Below are 25,716 nucleotides of genomic sequence, written 5' to 3'. Positions count from 1 at the left end.
TACCGATGGAAGATGTACACGTAAAACCGTTCTAATCCGGCTGAAACGTCGATATATGCAATAAAAACAGAACTTCTCCCCTTTTCAATATATTACTCAGTATTTTAACGAGAAACAAATAGATGATTGAAATTGAAGTATTTAAGGTTATTTTCTGATCAGTTATGTGTTTGCATAATTTTTATTGTATATACATTGAATTAATAACAATAAACTGAAAATTCACAAAAACGTGGAAAAACAGCCTAATTCGATGATATTTTGTTTAAATCACATAAAGGTCAAAATATTGCTAAATTCGATGATTTTGTTTTGTTTTGTACTAACAAAACAAAATGCAAGAAAACTTGCTTAAAAATGCTAAATTTGCGAAATTCTGAGATTTGAAGGCCAAATCACATATCGTGAGAAAACATGAAGTAGTATCGAAATATTGGTAAAAACGAAAATATATATACGTAAAATCACACTACATGAATAACGTGAAAAAGTCACTATATTACCATATTTGAGGATTTTAACTTCAAATCATAGAGCGAGGTTTCGTATTATTTAGATCCAAGAAAAGACATATGACAATGTTGTTTCAAATACAAATGCTAAAAATCAATGTATTTTCATTAGAATTAACTAAAATGTTCCTGATTTTCCGTTTATATTACTGATGGAAGATGTACACGTAAAACCGCTCTCATCCCGCTGGAACGTCGATATATGCAATAAAAACAGAACTTCTCCCCTTTCCAATATCTTACTCAGTATTTTAACGAGAAACAAATAGTTGATTGAAAATGAAGTGTTTAAGGTTAATTTCTAATCAATTATGTGTTTGCATCATTTATATCGTATATTTAATGAATTAATAGCAATAAACTGAAAATTCGCAAAAACGTGGAAAAACAGCATAATATTGCCTAATTCGATGATATTTTGTTTATATCACATAAAGGAAAAGGGGATGATAAACGTCAAAATATTTCTGAATTCGATTATTTTTAGTACGAAACATAATGCAAGAAAACTTGCTTAAAATGCAATATTATGCGAAAATCTGAGATTTGAAGGCCAAATCACATATCGTGATACTACATGAAATAGTATCGAAATATTGGTAAAAATAAATATATATACGTAATATCAAACTACATGAAAAACGTGAAAAAAGTCATTATTATACCAAATTTGAGGATTTTGACTTCGAATCATAAAGCGACGTTTCGTATTTTTTAGACCCTAGAAAAGACGTCCAAAGATGTTGCTTCCAATACAAATGATAAAAATCAATGTGTTTTCATTAAAATTAACTAAAATGTTCCTGATTTTCGGTTTATATTACCAATGGAAGATGTACACGTAAAACCGCTCTTATCCGGGTGGAACGTCGATATATGCAATAAAAACAGAACTTCTCCCCTTTCCAATATCTTACTCAGTATTTTAACGAGAAACAAATAGTTGATTGAAAATGAAGTGTTTAAGGTTAATTTCTGATCAATTATGTGTTTGCATCATTTTTATCGTATATTTAATGAATTAATAGCAATAAACTGAAAATTCGCAAAAACCTGGAAAAAACCGCAAAATATTGCCTAATTCGATGATATTTTGTTGATATCACATAAAGGAAAAGGGGATGATAAACGCCAAAATATTGCTGAATTCGATGATTTTTAGTACGAAACAAAATGCAAGAAAACTTGCTTAAAATGCAATATTTGCATTTAATATTTCTGAGATTTGAAGGCCAAATCACATATCGTAAGAAAACATGAAGTAGTATCGAAATATTGGTAAAAACGAATATATATATACGTAAAATCACACTACATGAATAACGTGAAAAAAGTCACTATATTACCATATTTGAGGATTTTAACTTCAAATCATAGAGCGAGGTTTCGTATTATTTAGATCCAAGAAAAGACATATGACAATGTTGTTTCAAATACAAATGCTAAAAATCAATGTATTTTCATTAGAATTAACTAAATATTCCTGATTTTCCATTTATATTACCGATGGAAGATGTACACGTAAAACCGCTCTTATCCGGCTGAAACGTCGATATATGCAATAAAAACAAAACTTCTCCCCTTTCTAATATCTTACTCAGTATTTTAACGAGAAACAAATACTTGATTGAAAATGAAGTGTTTAAGGTTAATTTCTAATCAATTATGTGTTTGCATCATTTTTATCGTATATTTAATGAATTAATAGCAATAAACTGAAAATTCACAAAAAACGTGGAAAAACAGCAAAATATTGCCTAATTCGATGATATTTTGTTGATATCACATAAAGGAAAAGGGGATGATAAACGTCAAAATATTGCTGAATTCGATGATTTTTAGTACGAAACAAAATGCAAAAAAACTTGCTTAAAGTGCAATATTATGCGAAAATCTGAGATTTTAAGGCCAAATCACATATCATGATACTACATGAAATAGTATCGAAATATTGGTAAAAATGAATATATTTACGTAATATCAAACTACATGAAAAACGTGAAAAAAGTCATTATTATACCAAATTTGAGGATTTTAACTTCGAATCATAGAGCGACGTTTCGTATTTTTTAGACCCTAGAAAAGACGTACAAAGGTGTTGCTTCCAATACAAATTATAAAAATCAATGTGTTTTCATTAAAATTAACTAAAATGTTCCTGATTTTCGGTTTATATTACCGATGGAAGATGTACACGTAAAACCGTTCTAATCCGGCTGAAACGTCGATATATGCAATAAAAACAGAACTTCTCCCCTTTTCAATATATTACTCAGTATTTTAACGAGAAACAAATAGATGATTGAAATTGAAGTATTTAAGGTTATTTTCTGATCAGTTATGTGTTTGCATAATTTTTATTGTATATACATTGAATTAATAACAATAAACTGAAAATTCACAAAAACGTGGAAAAACGGCCTAATTCGATGATATTTTGTTTAAATCACATAAAGGTCAAAATATTGCTAAATTCGATGATTTTGTTTTGTTTTGTACTAACAAAACAAAATGCAAGAAAACTTGCTTAAAAATGCAAAATTTGCGAAATTCTGAGATTTGAATGCCAAATCACATATCGTGAGAAAACATGAAGTAGTATCGAAATATTGGTAAAAACGAATATATATATACGTAAAATCACACTACATGAATAACGTGAAAAAAGTCACTATATTACCATATTTGAGGATTTTAACTTCAAATCATAGAGCGAGGTTTCGTATTATTTAGATCCAAGAAAAGACATATGACAATGTTGTTTCAAATACAAATGCTAAAAATCAATGTATTTTCATTGGAATTAACTAAAATGTTCCTGATTTTCCGTTTATATTACTGATGGAAGATGTACACGTAAAACCGCTCTCATCCGGCTGGAACGTCGATATATGCAATAAAAACAGAACTTCTCCCATTTCCAATATCTTACTCAGTATTTTAACGAGAAACAAATAGTTGATTGAAAATGAAGTGTTTAAGGTTAATTTCTAATCAATTATGTGTTTGCATCATTTTTATCGTATATTTAGTGAATTAATAGCAATAAACTGAAAATTCGCAAAAACGTGGAAAAACAGCAAAATATTGCCTAATTCGATGATATTTTGTTTATATCACATAAAGGAAAAGGGGATGATAAACGTCAAAATATTGCTGAATTCGATGATTTTTAGTACGAAACATAATGCAAGAAAACTTGCTTAAAATGCAATATTATGCGAAAATCTGAGCTTTGAAGGCCAAATCACATATCGTGATACTACATGAAATAGTATCGAAATATTGGTAAAAATAAATATATATACGTAATATCAAACTACATGAAAAACGTGAAAAAAGTCATTATTATACCAAATTTGAGGATTTTAACTTCGAATCATAAAGCGACGTTTCGTATTTTTTAGACCCTAGAAAAGACGTCCAAAGATGTTGCTTCCAATACAAATGATAAAAATCAATGTGTTTTCATTAAAATTAACTAAAATGTTCCTGATTTTCGGTTTATATTACCAATGGAAGATGTACACGTAAAACCGCTCTAATCCGGCTGAAACGTCGATATATGCAATAAAAACAGAACTTCTCCCCTTTTAAATATCTTACTCAGTATTTTAACGAGAAACAAATAGTTGATTGAAAATGAAGTATTTAAGGTTATTTTCTGATCAATTATGTGTTTGCATCATTTTTATCGTATATTTAATGAATTAATAGCAATAAACTGAAAATTCACAAAAACGTGGAAAAACAGCAAAACATTGCCTAATTCGATGATATTTTGTTTATATCACATAAAGGAAAAGGGGATGATAAACGCCAAAATATTGCTGAATTCGATGATTTTTAGTACGAAACAAAATGCAAGAAAACTTGCTTAAAATGCAATATTTGCATTTAATATTTCTGAGATTTGAAGGCCAAATCACATATCGTTAGAAAACATGAAGTAGTATCGAAATATTGGTAAAAACGAATATATATACGTAAAATCACACTACATGAATAACGTGAAAAAAGTCACTATATTACCATATTTGAGGATTTTAACTTCAAATCATAGAGCGAGGTTTCGTATTATTTAGATCCAAGAAAAGACATATGACAATGTTGTTTCAAATACAAATGCTAAAAATCAATGTATTTTCATTAGAATTAACTAAATATTCCTGATTTTCCATTTATGTTACCGATGGAAGATGTACACGTAAAACCGCTCTTATCCGGCTGAAACGTCGATATATGCAATAAAAACAGAACTTCTCCCCTTTCCAATATCTTACTCAGTATTTTAACGAGAAACAAATACTTGATTGAAAATGAAGTGTTTAAGGGTTAATTTCTAATCAATTATGTGTTTGCATCATTTTTATCGTATATATAATGAATTAATAGCAATAAACTGAAAATTCACAAAAAACGTGGAAAAACAGCAAAATATTGCCTAATTCGATGATATTTTGTTGATATCACATAAAGGAAAAGGGGATGATAAACGTCAAAATATTGCTGAATTCGATGATTTTTAGTACGAAACAAAATGCAAAAAAAACTTGCTTAAAGTGCAATATTATGCGAAAATCTGATATTTTAAGGCCAAATCACATATCGTGATACTACATGAAATAGTATCGAAATATTGGTAAAAATGAATATATTTACGTAATATCAAACTACATGAAAAACATGAAAAAAGTCATTATTATACCAAATTTGAGGATTTTAACTTCGAATCATAGAGCGACGTTTCGTATTTTTTAGACCCTAGAAAAGACGTACAAAGGTGTTGCTTCCAATACAAATGATAAAAATCAATGTGTTTTCATTAAAATTAACTAAAATGTTCCTGATTTTCGGTTTATATTACCGATGGAAGATGTACACGTAAAACCGTTCTAATCCGGCTGAAACGTCGATATATGCAATAAAAACAGAACTTCTCCCCTTTTCAATATATTACTCAGTATTTTAACGAGAAACAAATAGATGATTGAAATTGAAGTATTTAAGGTTATTTTCTGATCAGTTATGTGTTTGCATAATTTTTATTGTATATACATTGAATTAATAACAATAAACTGAAAATTCACAAAAACGTGGAAAAACGGCCTAATTCGATGATATTTTGTTTAAATCACATAAAGGTCAAAATATTGCTAAATTCGATGATTTTGTTTTGTTTTGTACTAACAAAACAAAATGCAAGAAAACTTGCTTAAAAATGCTAAATTTGCGAAATTCTGAGATTTGAAGGCCAAATCACATATCGTGAGAAAACATGAAGTAGTATCGAAATATTGGTAAAAACGAAAATATATATACGTAAAATCACACTACATGAATAACGTGAAAAAAGTCACCATATTACCATATTTGAGGATTTTAACTTCAAATCATAGAGCGAGGTTTCGTATTATTTAGATCCAAGAAAAGACATATGACAATGTTGTTTCAAATACAAATGCTAAAAATCAATGTATTTTCATTAGAATTAACTAAAATGTTCCTGATTTTCCGTTTATATTACTGATGGAAGATGTACACGTAAAACCGCTCTCATCCCGCTGGAACGTCGATATATGCAATAAAAACAGAACTTCTCCCCTTTCCAATATCTTACTCAGTATTTTAACGAGAAACAAATAGTTGATTGAAAATGAAGTGTTTAAGGTTAATTTCTAATCAATTATGTGTTTGCATCATTTTTATCGTATATTTAATGAATTAATAGCAATAAACTGAAAATTCGCAAAAACGTGGAAAAACAGCATAATATTGCCTAATTCGATGATATTTTGTTTATATCACATAAAGGAAAAGGGGATGATAAACGTCAAAATATTTCTGAATTCGATTATTTTTAGTACGAAACATAATGCAAGAAAACTTGCTTAAAATGCAATATTATGCGAAAATCTGAGATTTGAAGGCCAAATCACATATCGTGATACTACATGAAATAGTATCGAAATATTGGTAAAAATAAATATATATACGTAATATCAAACTACATGAAAAACGTGAAAAAAGTCATTATTATACCAAATTTGAGGATTTTGACTTCGAATCATAAAGCGACGTTTCGTATTTTTTAGACCCTAGAAAAGACGTCCAAAGATGTTGCTTCCAATACAAATGATAAAAATCAATGTGTTTTCATTAAAATTAACTAAAATGTTCCTGATTTTCGGTTTATATTACCAATGGAAGATGTACACGTAAAACCGCTCTTATCCGGCTGGAACGTCGATATATGCAATAAAAACAGAACTTCTCCCCTTTCCAATATCTTACTCAGTATTTTAACGAGAAACAAATAGTTGATTGAAAATGAAGTGTTTAAGGTTAATTTCTGATCAATTATGTGTTTGCATAATTTTTATCGTATATTTAATGGATTAATAGCAATAAACTGAAAATTCGCAAAAACCTGGAAAAACAGCAAAATATTGCCTAATTCGATGATATTTTGTTGATATCACATAAAGGAAAAGGGGATGATAAACGCCAAAATATTGCTGAATTCGATGATTTTTAGTACGAAACAAAATGCAAGAAAACTTGCTTAAAATGCAATATTTGCATTTAATATTTCTGAGATTTGAAGGCCAAATCACATATCGTAAGAAAACATGAAGTAGTATCGAAATATTGGTAAAAACGAATATATATATACGTAAAATCACACTACATGAATAACGTGAAAAAAGTCACTATATTACCATATTTGAGGATTTTAACTTCAAATCATAGAGCGAGGTTTCGTATTATTTAGATCCAAGAAAAGACATATGACAATGTTGTTTCAAATACAAATGCTAAAAATCAATGTATTTTCATTAGAATTAACTAAATATTCCTGATTTTCCATTTATATTACCGATGGAAGATGTACACGTAAAACCGCTCTTATCCGGCTGAAACGTCGATATATGCAATAAAAACAAAACTTCTCCCCTTTCCAATATCTTACTCAGTATTTTAACGAGAAACAAATACTTGATTGAAAATGAAGTGTTTAAGGTTAATTTCTAATCAATTATGTGTTTGCATCATTTTTATCGTATATTTAATGAATTAATAGCAATAAACTGAAAATTCACAAAAAACGTGGAAAAACAGCAAAATATTGCCTAATTCGATGATATTTTGTTGATATCACATAAAGGAAAAGGGGATGATAAACGTCAAAATATTGCTGAATTCGATGATTTTTAGTACGAAACAAAATGCAAAAAAACTTGCTTAAAGTGCAATATTATGCGAAAATCTGAGATTTTAAGGCCAAATCACATATCATGATACTACATGAAATAGTATCGAAATATTGGTAAAAATGAATATATTTACGTAATATCAAACTACATGAAAAACGTGAAAAAAGTCATTATTATACCAAATTTGAGGATTTTAACTTCGAATCATAGAGCGACGTTTCGTATTTTTTAGACCCTAGAAAAGACGTACAAAGGTGTTGCTTCCAATACAAATGATAAAAATCAATGTGTTTTCATTAAAATTAACTAAAATGTTCCTGATTTTCGGTTTATATTACCGATGGAAGATGTACACGTAAAACCGTTCTAATCCGGCTGAAACGTCGATATATGCAATAAAAACAGAACTTCTCCCCTTTTCAATATATTACTCAGTATTTTAACGAGAAACAAATAGATGATTGAAATTGAAGTATTTAAGGTTATTTTCTGATCAGTTATGTGTTTGCATAATTTTTATTGTATATACATTGAATTAATAACAATAAACTGAAAATTCACAAAAACGTGGAAAAACGGCCTAATTCGATGATATTTTGTTTAAATCACATAAAGGTCAAAATATTGCTAAATTCGATGATTTTGTTTTGTTTTGTACTAACAAAACAAAATGCAAGAAAACTTGCTTAAAAATGCAAAATTTGCGAAATTCTGAGATTTGAAGGCCAAATCACATATCGTGAGAAAACATGAAGTAGTATCGAAATATTGGTAAAAACGAAAAAATATATACGTAAAATCACACTACATGAATAACGTGAAAAAAGTCACTATATTACCATATTTGAGGATTTTAACTTCAAATCATAGAGCTAGGTTTCGTATTATTTAGATCCAAGAAAAGACATATGACAATGTTGTTTCAAATACAAATGCTAAAAATCAATGTATTTTCATTAGAATTAACTAAAATGTTCCTGATTTTCCGTTTATATTACTGATGGAAGATGTACACGTAAAACCGCTCTCATCCGGCTGGAACGTCGATATATGCAATAAAAACAGAACTTCTCCCATTTCCAATATCTTACTCAGTATTTTAACGAGAAACAAATAGTTGATTGAAAATGAAGTGTTTAAGGTTAATTTCTAATCAATTATGTGTTTGCATCATTTTTATCGTATATTTAATGAATTAATAGCAATAAACTGAAAATTCACAAAAAACGTGGAAAAACAGCAAAATATTGCCTAATTCGATGATATTTTGTTTATATCACATAAAGGAAAAGGGGATGATAAACGTCAAAATATTGCTGAATTCGATGATTTTTAGTACGAAACATAATGCAAGAAAACTTGCTTAAAATGCAATATTATGCGAAAATCTGAGCTTTGAAGGCCAAATCACATATCGTGATACTACATGAAATAGTATCGAAATATTGGTAAAAATAAATATATATACGTAATATCAAACTACATGAAAAACGTGAAAAAAGTCATTATTATACCAAATTTGAGGATTTTAACTTCGAATCATAAAGCGACGTTTCGTATTTTTTAGACCCTAGAAAAGACGTCCGAAGATGTTGCTTCCAATACAAATGATAAAACTCAATGTGTTTTCATTAAAATTAACTAAAATGTTCCTGATTTTCGGTTTATATTACCAATGGAAGATGTACACGTAAAACCGCTCTTATCCGGCTGAAACGTCGATATATGCAATAAAAACAGAACTTCTCCCCTTTTAAATATCTTACTCAGTATTTTAACGAGAAACAAATAGTTGATTGAAAATGAAGTATTTAAGGTTATTTTCTGATCAATTATGTGTTTGCATCATTTTTATCGTATATTTAATGAATTAATAGCAATAAACTGAAAATTCACAAAAACGTGGAAAAACAGCAAAACATTGCCTAATTCGATGATATTTTGTTTATATCACATAAAGGAAAAGGGGATGATAAACGCCAAAATATTGCTGAATTCGATGATTTTTAGTACGAAACAAAATGCAAGAAAACTTGCTTAAAATGCAATATTTGCATTTAATATTTCTGAGATTTGAAGGCCAAATCACATATCGTTAGAAAACATGAAGTAGTATCGAAATATTGGTAAAAACGAATATATATACGTAAAATCACACTACATGAATAACGTGAAAAAAGTCACTATATTACCATATTTGAGGATTTTAACTTCAAATCATAGAGCGAGGTTTCGTATTATTTAGATCCAAGAAAAGACATATGACAATGTTGTTTCAAATACAAATGCTAAAAATCAATGTATTTTCATTAGAATTAACTAAATATTCCTGATTTTCCATTTATGTTACCGATGGAAGATGTACACGTAAAACCGCTCTTATCCGGCTGAAACGTCGATATATGCAATAAAAACAGAACTTCTCCCCTTTCCAATATCTTACTCAGTATTTTAACGAGAAACAAATACTTGATTGAAAATGAAGTGTTCAAGGGTTAATTTCTAATCAATTATGTGTTTGCATCATTTTTATCGTATATATAATGAATTAATAGCAATAAACTGAAAATTCACAAAAAACGTGGAAAAACAGCAAAATATTGCCTAATTCGATGATATTTTGTTGATATCACATAAAGGAAAAGGGGATGATAAACGTCAAAATATTGCTGAATTCGATGATTTTTAGTACGAAACAAAATGCAAAAAAACTTGCTTAAAGTGCAATATTATGCGAAAATCTGATATTTTAAGGCCAAATCACATATCGTGATACTACATGAAATAGTATCGAAATATTGGTAAAAATGAATATATTTACGTAATATCAAACTACATGAAAAACGTGAAAAAAGTCATTATTATACCAAATTTGAGGATTTTAACTTCGAATCATAGAGCGACGTTTCGTATTTTTTAGACCCTAGAAAAGACGTACAAAGGTGTTGCTTCCAATACAAATGATAAAAATCAATGTGTTTTCATTAAAATTAACTAAAATGTTCCTGATTTTCGGTTTATATTACCGATGGAAGATGTACACGTAAAACCGTTCTAATCCGGCTGAAACGTCGATATATGCAATAAAAACAGAACTTCTCCCCTTTTCAATATACTACTCAGTATTTTAACGAGAAACAAATAGATGATTGAAATTGAAGTATTTAAGGTTATGTTCTGATCAGTTATGTGTTTGCATAATTTTTATTGTATATACATTGAATTAATAACAATAAACTGAAAATTCACAAAAACGTGGAAAAACGGCCTAATTCGATGATATTTTGTTTAAATCACATAAAGGTCAAAATATTGCTAAATTCGATGATTTTGTTTTGTTTTGTACTAAAAAAACAAAATGCAAGAAAACTTGCTTAAAAATGCTAAATTTGCGAAATTCTGAGATTTGAAGGCCAAATCACATATCGTGAGAAAACATGAAGTAGTATCGAAATATTGGTAAAAACGAAAATATATATACGTAAAATCACACTACATGAATAACGTGAAAAAAGTCACCATATTACCATATTTGAGGATTTTAACTTCAAATCATAGAGCGAGGTTTCGTATTATTTAGATCCAAGAAAAGACATATGACAATGTTGTTTCAAATACAAATGCTAAAAATCAATGTATTTTCATTAGAATTAACTAAATATTCCTGATTTTCCATTTATGTTACCGATGGAAGATGCACACGTAAAACCGCTCTTATCCGGGTGAAACGTCGATATATGCAATAAAAACAGAACTTCTCCCCTTTCCAATATCTTACTCAGTATTTTAACGAGAAACAAATACTTGATTGAAAATGAAGTGTTTAAGGTTAATTTCTAATCAATTATGTGTTTGCATCATTTTTATCGTATATATAATGAATTAATAGCAATAAACTGCAAATTCACAAAAAACGTGGAAAAACAGCAAAATATTGCCTAATTCGATGATATTTTGTTGATATCACATAAAGGAAAAGGGGTTGATAAACGTCAAAATATTGCTGAATTCGATGATTTTTAGTACGAAACAAAATGCAAAAAAACTTGCTTAAAGTGCAATATTATGCGAAAATCTGAGATTTTAAGGCCAAATCACATATCGTGATACTACATGAAATAGTATCGAAATATTGGTAAAAATGAATATATTTACGTAATATCAAACTACATGAAAAACGTGAAAAAAGTCATTATTATACCAAATTTGAGGATTTTAACTTCGAATCATAGAGCGACGTTTCGTATTTTTTAGACCCTAGAAAAGACGTACAAAGGTGTTGCTTCCAATACAAATGATAAAAATCAATGTGTTTTCATTAAAATTAACTAAAATGTTCCTGATTTTCGGTTTATATTACCGATGGAAGATGTACACGTAAAACCGTTCTAATCCGGCTGAAACGTCGATATATGCAATAAAAACAGAACTTCTCCCCTTTTCAATATATTACTCAGTATTTTAACGAGAAACAAATAGATGATTGAAATTGAAGTATTTAAGGTTATTTTCTGATCAGTTATGTGTTTGCATAATTTTTATTGTATATACATTGAATTAATAACAATAAACTGAAAATTCACAAAAACGTGGAAAAACAGCCTAATTCGATGATATTTTGTTTAAATCACATAAAGGTCAAAATATTGCTAAATTCGATGATTTTGTTTTGTTTTGTACTAACAAAACAAAATGCAAGAAAACTTGCTTAAAAATGCTAAATTTGCGAAATTCTGAGATTTGAAGGCCAAATCACATATCGGGAGAAAACATGAAGTAGTATCGAAATATTGGTAAAAACGAAAATATATATACGTAAAATCACACTACATGAATAACGTGAAAAAGTCACTATATTACCATATTTGAGGATTTTAACTTCAAATCATAGAGCGAGGTTTCGTATTATTTAGATCCAAGAAAAGACATATGACAATGTTGTTTCAAATACAAATGCTAAAAATCAATGTATTTTCATTAGAATTAACTAAAATGTTCCTGATTTTCCGTTTATATTACTGATGGAAGATGTACACGTAAAACCGCTCTCATCCCGCTGGAACGTCGATATATGCAATAAAAACAGAACTTCTCCCCTTTCTAATATCTTACTCAGTATTTTAACGAGAAACAAATAGTTGATTGAAAATGAAGTGTTTAAGGTTAATTTCTAATCAATTATGTGTTTGCATCATTTTTATCGTATATTTAATGAATTAATAGCAATAAACTGAAAATTCGCAAAAACGTGGAAAAACAGCATAATATTGCCTAATTCGATGATATTTTGTTTATATCACTTAAAGGAAAAGGGGATGATAAACGTCAAAATATTTCTGAATTCGATTATTTTTAGTACGAAACATAATGCAAGAAAACTTGCTTAAAATGCAATATTATGCGAAAATCTGAGATTTGAAGGCCAAATCACATATCGTGATACTACATGAAATAGTATCGAAATATTGGTAAAAATAAATATATATACGTAATATCAAACTACATGAAAAACGTGAAAAAAGTCATTATTATACCAAATTTGAGGATTTTGACTTCGAATCATAAAGCGACGTTTCGTATTTTTTAGACCCTAGAAAAGACGTCCAAAGATGTTGCTTCCAATACAAATGATAAAAATCAATGTGTTTTCATTAAAATTAACTAAAATGTTCCTGATTTTCGGTTTATATTACCAATGGAAGATGTACACGTAAAACCGCTCTTATCCGGCTGGAACGTCGATATATGCAATAAAAACAGAACTTCTCCCCTTTCCAATATCTTACTCAGTATTTTAACGAGAAACAAATAGTTGATTGAAAATGAAGTGTTTAAGGTTAATTTCTGATCAATTATGTGTTTGCATCATTTTTATCGTATATTTAATGAATTAATAGCAATAAACTGAAAATTCGCAAAAACCTGGAAAAACAGCAAAATATTGCCTAATTCGATGATATTTTGTTGATATCACATAAAGGAAAAGGGGATGATAAACGTCAAAATATTGCTGAATTCGATGATTTTTAGTACGAAACATAATGCAAGAAAACTTGCTTAAAATGCAATATTATGCGAAAATCTGAGATTTGAAGGCCAAATCACATATCGTGATACTACATGAAATAGTATCGAAATATTGGTAAAAATGAATATATTTACGTAATATCAAACTACATGAAAAACGTGAAAAAAGTCATTATTATACCAAATTTGAGGATTTTAACTTCGAATCATAGAGCGACGTTTCGTATTTTTTAGACCCTAGAAAAGACGTACAAAGGTGTTGCTTCCAATACAAATGATAAAAATCAATGTGTTTTCATTCAAATTAACTAAAATGTTCCTGATTTTCGGTTTATATTACCAATGGAAGATGTACACGTAAAACCGCTCTAATCCGGCTGAAACGTCGATATATGCAATAAAAACAGAACTTCTCCCCCTTTAAATATCTTACTCAGTATTTTAACGAGAAACAAATAGTTGATTGAAAATGAAGTATTTAAGGTTATTTTCTGATCAATTATGTGTTTGCATCATTTTTATCGTATATATAATGAATTAATCGCAATAAACTGAAAATTCACAAAAAACGTGGAAAAACAGCAAAATATTGCCTAATTCGATGATATTTTGTTGATATCACATAAAGGAAAAGGGGATGATAAACGTCAAAATATTGCTGAATTCGATGATTTTTAGTACGAAACAAAATGCAAAAAAACTTGCTTAAAGTGCAATATTATGCGAAAATCTGAGATTTTAAGGCCAAATCACATATCGTGATACTACATGAAATAGTATCGAAATATTGGTAAAAATGAATATATTTACGTAATATCAAACTACATGAAAAACGTGAAAAAAGTCATTATTATACCAAATTTGAGGATTTTAACTTCGAATCATAGAGCGACGTTTCGTATTTTTTAGACCCTAGAAAAGACGTACAAAGGTGTTGCTTCCAATACAAATGATAAAAATCAATGTGTTTTCATTCAAATTAACTAAAATGTTCCTGTTTTTCGGTTTATATTACCAATGGAAGATGTACACGTAAAACCGCTCTAATCCGGCTGAAACGTCGATATATGCAATAAAAACAGAACTTCTCCCCTTTTAAATATCTTACTCAGTATTTTAACGAGAAACAAATAGTTGATTGAAAATGAAGTATTTAAGGTTATTTTCTGATCAATTATGTGTTTGCATCATTTTTATCGTATATTTAATGAATTAATAACAATAAACTGAAAATTCACAAAAACGTGGAAAAATAGCAAAATATTGCCTAATTCGATGATATTTTGTTTATATCACATAAAGGAAAAGGGGATGATAAACGCCAAAATATTGATGAATTCGATGATTTTTAGTACGAAACAAAATGCAAGAAAACTTGCTTAAAATGCAATATTTGCATTAAATATTTCTGAGATTTGAAGGCCAAATCACATATTGTAAGAAAATATGAAGTAGTATCGAAATATTGGTAAAAACGAATATATATACGTAAAATCACACTACATGAATAACGTGAAAAAAGTCACTATATTACCATATTTGAGGATTTTAACTTCAAATCATAGAGCGAGGTTTCGTATTATTTAGATCCAAGAAAAGACATATGACAATGTTGTTTCAAATACAAATGCTAAAAATCAATGTATTTTCATTAGAATTAACTAAATATTCCTGATTTTCCATTTATGTTACCGATGGAAGATGTACACGTAAAACCGCTCTTATCCGGCTGAAACGTCGATATATGCAATAAAAACAGAACTTCTCCCCTTTCCAATATCTTACTCAGTATTTTAACGAGAAACAAATACTTGATTGAAAATGAAGTGTTTAAGGTTAATTTCTAATCAATTATGTGTTTGCATCATTTTTATCGTATATATAATGAATTAATCGCAATAAACTGAAAATTCACAAAAAACGTGGAAAAACAGCAAAATATTGCCTAATTCGATGATATTTTGTTGATATCACATAAAGGAAAAGGGGATGATAAACGTCAAAATATTGCTGAATTCGATGATTTTTAGTACGAAACAAAATGCAAAAAAACTTGCTTAAAGTGCAATATTATGCGAAAATCTGAGATTTTAAGGCCAAATCACATATCGTGATACTACATGAAATAGTATCGAAATATTGGTAAAAATGAATATATTTACGTAATATCAAACTAAATGAAAAACGTGAAAAAAGTCATTATTATACCAAATTTGAGGATTTTAACTTCGAATCATAGAGCGACGTTTCGTATTTTTTAGACCCTAGAAAAGACGTACAAAGGTGTTGCTTCCAATACAAATGATAAAAATCAATGTGTTTTCATTAAAATTAACTAAAATGTTCCTGATTTTCGGTTTATATTACCGATGGAAGATGTACACGTAAAACCGTTCTAATCCGGCTGAAACGTCGATATATGCAATAAAAACAGAACTTCTCCCCTTTTCAATATATTACTCAGTATTTTAACGAGAAACAAATAGATGATTGAAATTGAAGTATTTAAGGTTATTTTCTGATCAGTTATGTGTTTGCATAATTTTTATTGTATATACATTGAATTAATAACAATAAACTGAAAATTCACAAAAACGTGGAAAAACGGCCTAATTCGATGATATTTTGTTTAAATCACATAAAGGTCAAAATATTGCTAAATTCGATGATTTTTTTTTGTTTTGTACTAACAAAACAAAATGCAAGAAAACTTGCTTAAAAATGCTAAATTTGCGAAATTCTGAGATTTGAAGGCCAAATCACATATCGTGAGAAAACATAAAGTAGTATCGAAATATTGGTAAAAACGAAAATATATATACGTAAAATCACACTACATGAATAACGTGAAAAAAGTCACCATATTACCATATTTGAGGATTTTAACTTCAAATCATAGAGCGAGGTTCCGTATTATTTAGATCCAAGAAAAGACATATGACAATGTTGTTTCAAATACAAATGCTAAAAATCAATGTATTTTCATTTGAATTAACTAAAATGTTCCTGATTTTCCGTTTACATTACTGATGGAAGATGTACACGTAAAACCGCTCTCATCCGGCTGGAACGTCGATATATGCAATAAAAACAGAACTTCTCCCCTTTCCAATATCTTACTCAGTATTTTAACGAGAAACAAATAGTTGATTGAAAATGAAGTGTTTAAGGTTAATTTCTAATCAATTATGTGTTTGCATCATTTTTATCGTATATTTAATGAATTAATAGCAATAAACTGAAAATTCGCAAAAACGTGGAAAAACAGCAAAATATTGCCTAATTCGATGATATTTTGTTTATATCACATAAAGGAAAAGGGGATGATAAACGTCAAAATATTGCTGAATTCGATGATTTTTAGTACGAAACATAATGCAAGAAAACTTGCTTAAAATGCAATATTAGGCGAAAATCTGAGATTTGAAGGCCAAATCACATATCGTGATACTACATGAAATAGTATCGAAATATTGGTAAAAATAAATATATATACGTAATATCAAACTACATGAAAAACGTGAAAAAAGTCATTATTATACCAAATTTGAGGATTTTAACTTCGAATCATAAAGCGACGTTTCGTATTTTTTAGACCCTAGAAAAGACGTCCAAAGATGTTGCTTCCAATACAAATGATAAAAATCAATGTGTTTTCATTAAAATTAACTAAAATGTTCCTGATTTTCGGTTTATATTACCAATGGAAGATGTACACGTAAAACCGCTCTCATCCGGCTGGAACGTCGATATATGCAATAAAAACAGAACTTCTCCCCTTTCCAATATCTTACTCAGTATTTTAACGAGAAACAAATAGTTGATTGAAAATGAAGTGTTTAAGGTTAATTTCTGATCAATTATGTGTTTGCATCATTTTTATCGTATATTTAATGAATTAATAGCAATAAACTGAAAATTCGCAAAAACGTGGAAAAACAGCAAAATATTGCCTAATTCGATGATATTTTGTTGATATCACATAAAGGAAAAGGGGATGATAAACGTCAAAATATTGCTGAATTCGATGATTTTTAGTACGAAACATAATGCAAGAAAACTTGCTTAAAATGCAATATTATGCGAAAATCTGAGATTTGAAGGCCAAATCACATATCGTGATACTACATGAAATAGTATGGAAATATTGGTAAAAATGAATATATTTACGTAATATCAAACTACATGAGAAACGTGAAAAAAGTCATTATTATACCAAATTTGAGGATTTTAACTTCGAATCATAGAGCGACGTTTCGTATTTTTTAGACCCTAGAAAACACGTACAAAGGTGTTGCTTCCAATACAAATGATAAAAATCAATGTGTTTTCATTCAAATTAACTAAAATGTTCCTGATTTTCGGTTTATATTACCAATGGAAGATGTACACGTAAAACCGCTCTAATCCGGCTGAAACATCGATATATGCAATAAAAACAGAACTTCTCCCCTTTTAAATATCTTACTCAGTATTTTAACGAGAAACAAATAGTTGATTGAAAATGAAGTATTTAAGGTTATTTTCTGATCAATTATGTGTTTGCATCATTTTTATCGTATATTTAATGAATTAATAGCAATAAACTGAAAATTCACAAAAACGTGGAAAAACAGCAAAATATTGCCTAATTCGATGATATTTTGTTTATATCACATAAAGGAAAAGGGGATGATAAACGCCAAAATCTTGCTGAATTCGATGATTTTTAGTACGAAACAAAATGCAAGAAAACTTGCTTAAAATGCAATATTTGCATTTAATATTTCTGAGATTTGAAGGCCAAATCACATATCGTAAGAAAATATGAAGTAGTATCGAAATATTGGTAAAAACGAATATATATACGTAAAATCACACTACATGAATAACGTGAAAAAAGTCACTATATTACCATATTTGAGGATTTTAACTTCAAATCATAGAGCGAGGTTTCGTATTATTTAGATCCAAGAAAAGACATATGACAATGTTGTTTCAAATACAAATGCTAAAAATCAATGTATTTTCATTAGAATTAACTAAATATTCCTGATTTTCCATTTATTTTACCGATGGAAGATGTACACGTAAAACCGCTCTTATCCGGCTGAAACGTCGATATATGCAATAAAAACAGAACTTCTCCCCTTTCCAATATCTTACTCAGTATTTTAACGAGAAACAAATACTTGATTGAAAATGAAGTGTTTAAGGTTAATTTCTAATCAATTATGTGTTTGCATCATTTTTATCGTATATATAATGAATTAATAGCAATAAACTGAAAATTCACAAAAAACGTGGAAAAACAGCAAAATATTGCCTAATTCGATGATATTTTGTTGATATCACATAAAGGAAAAGGGGATGATAAACGTCAAAATATTGCTGAATTCGATGATTTTTAGTACGAAACAAAATGCAAAAAAACTTGCTTAAAGTGCAATATTATGCGAAAATCTGAGATTTTAAGGCCAAATCACATATCGTGATACTACATGAAATAGTATCGAAATATTGGTAAAAATGAATATATTTACGTAATATCAAACTACATGAAAAACGTGAAAAAAGTCATTATTATACCAAATTTGAGGATTTTAACTTCGAATCATAGAGCGACGTTTCGTATTTTTTAGACCCTAGAAAAGACGTACAAAGGTGTTGCTTCCAATACAAATTATAAAAATCAATGTGTTTTCATTAAAATTAACTAAAATGTTCCTGATTTTCGGTTTATATTACCGATGGAAGATGTACACGTAAAACCGTTCTAATCCGGCTGAAACGTCGATATATGCAATAAAAACAGAACTTCTCCCCTTTTCAATATATTACTCAGTATTTTAACGAGAAACAAATAGATGATTGAAATTGAAGTATTTAAGGTTATTTTCTGATCAGTTATGTGTTTGCATAATTTTTATTGTATATACATTGAATTAATAACAATAAATTGAAAATTCACAAAAACGTGGAAAAACGGCCTAATTCGATGATATTTTGTTTAAATCACATAAAGGTCAAAATATTGCTAAATTCGATGATTTTTTTTTGTTTTGTACTAACAAAACAAAATGCAAGAAAACTTGCTTAAAAATGCTAAATTTGCGAAATTCTGAGATTTGAAGGCCAAATCACATATCGTGAGAAAACATAAAGTAGTATCGAAATATTGGTAAAAACGAAAATATATATACGTAAAATCACACTACATGAATAACGTGAAAAAAGTCACCATATTACCATATTTGAGGATTTTAACTTCAAATCATAGAGCGAGGTTCCGTATTATTTAGATCCAAGAAAAGACATATGACAATGTTGTTTCAAATACAAATGCTAAAAATCAATGTATTTTCATTAGAATTAACTAAAATGTTCCTGATTTTCCGTTTACATTACTGATGGAAGATGTACACGTAAAACCGCTCTCATCCGGCTGGAACGTCGATATATGCAATAAAAACAGAACTTCTCCCCTTTCCAATATCTTACTCAGTATTTTAACGAGAAACAAATAGTTGATTGAAAATGAAGTGTTTAAGGTTAATTTCTAATCAATTATGTGTTTGCATCATTTTTATCGTATATTTAATGAATTAATAGCAATAAACTGAAAATTCGCAAAAACGTGGAAAAACAGCAAAATATTGCCTAATTCGATGATATTTTGTTTATATCACATAAAGGAAAAGGGGATGATAAACGTCAAAATATTGCTGAATTCGATGATTTTTAGTACGAAACATAATGCAAGAAAACTTGCTTAAAATGCAATATTAGGCGAAAATCTGAGATTTGAAGGCCAAATCACATATCGTGATACTACATGAAATAGTATCGAAATATTGGTAAAAATAAATATATATACGTAATATCAAACTACATGAAAAACGTGAAAAAAGTCATTATTATACCAAATTTGAGGATTTTAACTTCGAATCATAAAGCGACGTTTCGTATTTTTTAGACCCTAGAAAAGACGTCCAAAGATGTTGCTTCCAATACAAATGATAAAAATCAATGTGTTTTCATTAAAATTAACTAAAATGTTCCTGATTTTCGGTTTATATTACCAATGGAAGATGTACACGTAAAACCGCTCTCATCCGGCTGGAACGTCGATATATGCAATAAAAACAGAACTTCTCCCCTTTCCAATATCTTACTCAGTATTTTAACGAGAAACAAATAGTTGATTGAAAATTAAGTATTTAAGGTTATTTTCTGATCAATTATGTGTTTGCATCATTTTTATCGTATATTTAATGAATTAATAGCAATAAACTGAAAATTCACAAAAACGTGGAAAAACAGCAAAATATTGCCTAATTCGATGATATTTTGTTTATATCACATAAAGGAAAAGGGGATGATGAACGCCAAAATATTGCTGAATTCGATGATTTTTAGTACGAAACAAAATGCAAGAAAACTTGCTTAAAATGCAATATTTGCATTTAATATTTCTGAGATTTGAAGGCCAAATGACATATCGTAAGAAAATATGAAGTAGTATCGAAATATTGGTAAAAACGAATATATATTCGTAAAATCACACTACATGAATAACGTGAAAAAAGTCACTATATTACCATATTTGAGGATTTTAACTTCAAATCATAGAGCGAGGTTTCGTATTATTTAGATCCAAGAAAAGACATATGACAATGTTGTTTCAAATACAAATGCTAAATATCAATGTATTTTCATTAGAATTAACTAAATATTCCTGATTTTCCATTTATGTTACCGATGGAAGATGTACACGTAAAACCGCTCTTATCCGGCTGAAACGTCGATATATGCAATAAAAACAGAACTTCTCCCCATTCCAATATCTTACTCAGTATTTTAACGAGAAACAAATACTTGATTAAAAATGAAGTGTTTAAGGTTAATTTCTAATCAATTATGTGTTTGCATCATTTTTATCGTATATATAATGAATTAATAGCAATAAACTGAAAATTCACAAAAAACGTGGAAAAACAGCAAAATATTGCCTAATTCGATGATATTTTGTTGATATCACATAAAGGAAAAGGGGATGATAAACGTCAAAATATTGCTGAATTCGATGATTTTTAGTACGAAACAAAATGCAAAAAAACTTGCTTAAAGTGCAATATTATGCGAAAATCTCAGATTTTAAGGCCAAATCACATATCGTGATACTATATGAAATAGTATCGAAATATTGGTAAAAATGGATATATTTACGTAATATCAAACTACATGAAAAACGTGAAAAAAGTCATTATTATACCAAATATGAGGATTTTAACTTCGAATCATAGAGCGACGTTTCGTATTTTTTAGACCCTAGAAAAGACGTACAAAGGTGTTGCTTCCAATACAAATGATAAAAATCAATGTGTTTTCATTAAAATTAACTAAAATGTTCCTGATTTTCGGTTTATATTACCGATGGAAGATGTACACGTAAAACCGTTGTAATCCGGCTGAAACGTCGATATATGCAATAAAAACAGAACTTCTCCCCTTTTCAATATATTACTCAGTATTTTAACGAGAAACAAATAGATGATTGAAATTGAAGTATTTAAGGTTATTTTCTGATCAGTTATGTGTTTGCATAATTTTTATTGTATATACATTGAATTAATAACAATAAACTGAAAATTCACAAAAACGTGGAAAAACGGCCTAATTCGATGATATTTTGTTTAAATCACATAAAGGTCAAAATATTGCTAAATTCGATGATTTTGTTTTGTTTTGTACTAACAAAACAAAATGCAAGAAAACTTGCTTAAAAATGCTAAATTTGCGAAATTCTGAGATTTGAAGGCCAAATCACATATCGTGAGAAAACATGAAGTAGTATCGAAATATTGGTAAAAACGAAAATATATATACGTAAAATCACACTACATGAATAACGTGAAAAAAGTCACTATATTACCATATTTGAGGATTTTAACTTCAAATCATAGAGCGAGGTTTCGTATTATTTAGATCCAAGAAAAGACATATGACAATGTTGTTTCAAATACAAATGCTAAAAATCAATGTATTTTCATTAGAATTAACTAAAATGTTCCTGATTTTCCGTTTATATTACTGATGGAAGATGTACACGTAAAACCGCTCTCATCCGGCTGGAACGTCGATATATGCAATAAAAACAGAACTTCTCCCCTTTCCAATATCTTTCTCAGTATTTTAACGAGAAACAAATAGTTGATTGAAAATGAAGTGTTTAAGGTTAATTTCTAATCAATTATGTGTTTGCATCATTTTTATCGTATATTTAATGAATTAATAGCAATAAACTGAAAATTCGCAAAAACGTGGAAAAACAGCAAAATATTGCCTAATTCGATGATATTTTGTTGATATCCCATAAAGGAAAAGGGGATGATAAACGTCAAAATATTGCTGAATTCGATGATTTTTAGTACGAAACATAATGCAAGAAAACTTGCTTAAAATGCAATATTATGCGAAAATCTGAGATTTGAAGGCCAAATCACATATCGTGATACTACATGAAATAGTATCGAAATATTGGTAAAAATGAATATATTTACGTAATATCAAACTACATGAAAAACGTGAAAAAAGTCATTATTATACCAAATTTGAGGATTTTAACTTCGAATCATAGAGCGACGTTTCGTATTTTTTAGACCCTAGAAAAGACGTACAAAGGTGTTGCTTCCAATACAAATGATAAAAATCAATGTGTTTTCATTCAAATTAACTAAAATGTTCCTGATTTTCGGTTTATATTACCAATGGAAGATGTACACGTAAAACCGCTCTAATCCGGCTGAAACGTCGATATATGCAATAAAAACAGAACTTCTCCCCTTTTAAATATCTTACTCAGTATTTTAACGAGAAACAAATAGTTGATTGAAAATGAAGTATTTAAGGTTATTTTCTGATCAATTATGTGTTTGCATCATTTTTATCGTATATTTAATGAATTAATAGCAATAAACTGAAAATTCACAAAAACGTGGAAAAACAGAAAAATATTGCCTAATTCGATGATATTTTGTTTATATCACATAAAGGAAAAGGGGATGATGAACGCCAAAATATTGCTGAATTCGATGATTTTTAGTACGAAACAAAATGCAAGAAAATTTGCTTAAAATGCAATATTTGCATTTAATATTTCTGAGATTTGAAGGCCAAATCACATATCGTAAGAAAATATGAAGTAGTATCGGAATATTGGTAAAAACGAATATATATACGTAAAATCACACTACATGAATAACGTGAAAAAAGTCACTATATTACCATATTTGAGGATTTTAACTTCAAATCATAGAGCGAGGTTTCGTATTATTTAGATCCAAGAAAAGACATATGACAATGTTGTTTCAAATACAAATGCTAAAAATCAATGTATTTTCATTAGAATTAACTAAATATTCCTGATTTTCCATTTATGTTACCGATGGAAGATGTACACGTAAAACCGCTCTTATCCGGCTGAAACGTCGATATATGCAATAAAAACAGAACTTCTCCCCTTTCCAATATCTTACTCAGTATTTTAACGAGAAACAAATACTTGATTGAAAATGAAGTGTTTAAGGTTAATTTCTAATCAATTATGTGTTTGCATCATTTTTATCGTATATATAATGAATTAATAGCAATAAACTGAAAATTCACAAAAAACGTGGAAAAACAGCAAAATATTGCCTAATTCGATGATATTTTGTTGATATCACATAAAGGAAAAGGGGATGATAAACGTCAAAATATTGCTGAATTCGATGATTTTTAGTACGAAACAAAATGCAAAAAAACTTGCTTAAAGTGCAATATTATGCGAAAATCTCAGATTTTAAGGCCAAATCACATATCGTGATACTACATGAAATAGTATCGAAATATTGGTAAAAATGAATATATTTACGTAATATCAAACTATATGAAAAACGTGAAAAAAGTCATTATTATACCAAATTTGAGGATTTTAACTTCGAATCATAGAGCGACGTTTCGTATTTTTTAGACCCTAGAAAAGACGTACAAAGGTGTTGCTTCCAATACAAATGATAAAAATCAATGTGTTTTCATTAAAATTAACTAAAATGTTCCTGATTTTCGGTTTATATTACCGATGGAAGATGTACACGTAAAACCGTTCTAATCCGGCTGAAACGTCGATATATGCAATAAAAACAGAACTTCTCCCCTTTTCAATATATTACTCAGTATTTTAACGAGAAACAAATAGATGATTGAAATTGAAGTATTTAAGGTTATTTTCTGATCAGTTATGTGTTCGCATAATTTTTATTGTATATACATTGAATTAATAACAATAAACTGAAAATTCACAAAAACGTGGAAAAACGGCCTAATTCGACGATATTTTGTTTAAATCACATAAAGGTCAAAATATTGCTAAATTCGATGATTTTGTTTTGTTTTGTACTAACAAAACAAAATGCAAGAAAACTTGCTTAAAAATGCTAAATTTGCGAAATTCTGAGATTTGAAGGCCAAATCACATATCGTGAGAAAACATGAAGTAGTATCGAAATATTGGTAAAAACGAAAATATATATACGTAAAATCACACTACATGAATAACGTGAAAAAAGTCACTATATTACCATATTTGAGGATTTTAACTTCAAATCATAGAGCGAGGTTTCGTATTATTTAGATCCAAGAAAAGACATATGACAATGTTGTTTCAAATACAAATGCTAAAAATCAATGTATTTTCATTAGAATTAACTAAAATGTTCCTGATTTTCCGTTTATATTACTGATGGAAGATGTACACGTAAAACCGCTCTCATCCGGTTGGAACGTCGATATATGCAATAAAAACAGAACTTCTCCCCTTTCCAATATCTTTCTCAGTATTTTAACGAGAAACAAATAGTTGATTGAAAATGAAGTGTTTAAGGTTAATTTCTAATCAATTATGTGTTTGCATCATTTTTATCGTATATTTAATGAATTAA

This window comes from Procambarus clarkii, chromosome 67 (assembly GCF_040958095.1).
Source record: "Procambarus clarkii isolate CNS0578487 chromosome 67, FALCON_Pclarkii_2.0, whole genome shotgun sequence".
In the NCBI taxonomy this organism is placed as follows: Eukaryota; Metazoa; Arthropoda; class Malacostraca; order Decapoda; family Cambaridae; genus Procambarus; species Procambarus clarkii.
Note: the sequence above shows the minus strand (reverse complement) of the source record.